This window comes from Schistocerca piceifrons, unplaced genomic scaffold (assembly GCF_021461385.2).
Source record: "Schistocerca piceifrons isolate TAMUIC-IGC-003096 unplaced genomic scaffold, iqSchPice1.1 HiC_scaffold_937, whole genome shotgun sequence".
NCBI classification, from domain to species: Eukaryota; Metazoa; Arthropoda; class Insecta; order Orthoptera; family Acrididae; genus Schistocerca; species Schistocerca piceifrons.
The window spans coordinates 846-2,500 of record NW_025729209.1 but is presented as its reverse complement, the minus strand read 5'-3'; the positions used below and the strand labels follow the sequence as shown (position 1 = coordinate 2,500).

The window sequence follows — 1,655 nt, the reverse complement described above, 5'->3', positions numbered from 1 at the left end:
CCTTCCGTCAATTCCTTTAAGTTTCAGCTTTGCAACCATACTTCCCCCGGAACCCAAAAGCTTTGGTTTCCCGGAGGCTGCCCGCCGAGTCATCGGAGGAACTGCGGCGGATCGCTGGCTGGCATCGTTTATGGTTAGAACTAGGGCGGTATCTGATCGCCTTCGAACCTCTAACTTTCGTTCTTGATTAATGAAAACATACTTGGCAAATGCTTTCGCTTCTGTTCGTCTTGCGACGATCCAAGAATTTCACCTCTAACGTCGCAATACGAATGCCCCCGCCTGTCCCTATTAATCATTACCTCGGGTTCCGAAAACCAACAAAATAGAACCGAGGTCCTATTCCATTATTCCATGCACACAGTATTCAGGCGGGCTTGCCTGCTTTAAGCACTCTAATTTGTTCAAAGTAAACGTGCCGGCCCCACCGAGACACTCAATAAAGAGCACCCTGGTAGGATTTCAACGGGGTCCGCCTCGGGACGCACGAGCACGCACGAGGCGGTCGCACGCCTTCGGCTCGCCCCACCGGCAGGACGTCCCACGATACATGCCAGTTAAACACCGACGGGCGGTGAACCAACAGCGTGGGACACAAATCCAACTACGAGCTTTTTAACCGCAACAACTTTAATATACGCTATTGGAGCTGGAATTACCGCGGCTGCTGGCACCAGACTTGCCCTCCAATAGATACTCGTTAAAGGATTTAAAGTGTACTCATTCCGATTACGGGGGCCTCGGATGAGTCCCGTATCGTTATTTTTCGTCACTACCTCCCCGTGCCGGGAGTGGGTAATTTGCGCGCCTGCTGCCTTCCTTGGATGTGGTAGCCGTTTCTCAGGCTCCCTCTCCGGAATCGAACCCTGATTCCCCGTTACCCGTTACAACCATGGTAGGCGCAGAACCTACCATCGACAGTTGATAAGGCAGACATTTGAAAGATGCGTCGCCGGTACGAGGACCGTGCGATCAGCCCAAAGTTATTCAGAGTCACCAAGGCAAACGGACCGGACGAGCCGACCGATTGGTTTTGATCTAATAAAAGCGTCCCTTCCATCTCTGGTCGGGACTCTGTTTGCATGTATTAGCTCTAGAATTACCACAGTTATCCAAGTAACGTGGGTACGATCTAAGGAACCATAACTGATTTAATGAGCCATTCGCGGTTTCACCTTAATGCGGCTTGTACTGAGACATGCATGGCTTAATCTTTGAGACAAGCATATGACTACTGGCAGGATCAACCAGGGAGCTGCGTCAACTAGAGCTGAGCAGCCGGCCGCCCGGGAGTGTGTCCCGGGGGCCCGCGCGAACACGCAAGCGTCCGCTCAATCATTCTGCAAACAGGAGGAGGCTGAGCTCCCCTGCACAATACACCTCGAAACCCTCTCAGGTCCCGGCGGCGCGCAGCGCCGTCCCAAGTACTTGGTCGGGTTCGAGAGAGGCGCAATCGCCCGGAGTTAGGCGAGTAGACGCTTTCGGTGCGACCACCCGTGCTCCCAACTGAGCTTGCCGCTGCCGACAGAGGCCCGGGAGCGTGCTGTCGTGGCATTGCCGGCGGGAGACAACACGCGCCACCTACGGTGACCGGCAGCTCCAACGCCAGCGCCACAGAAGGACAAAAAGCCCCACTTGGGGTGCCGAAGCGAACT

At 54.6% G+C, this 1,655-nt stretch overlaps 1 non-coding gene across 1 annotated transcript in view; it reads right to left on the bottom strand.

The window, feature by feature from the left end:
- The window catches only part of LOC124772258, a 1,911-nt gene extending 657 nt beyond the window's left edge, over nucleotides 1-1,254 (bottom strand). Inside the window, exon 1 of the ribosomal RNA XR_007013918.1 lies at nucleotides 1-1,254. This exon is cut by the window's left edge and continues 657 nt beyond it. This is a non-coding gene — a ribosomal RNA (small subunit ribosomal RNA).
- Nucleotides 1,255-1,655: the final 401 nt, after the last annotated feature.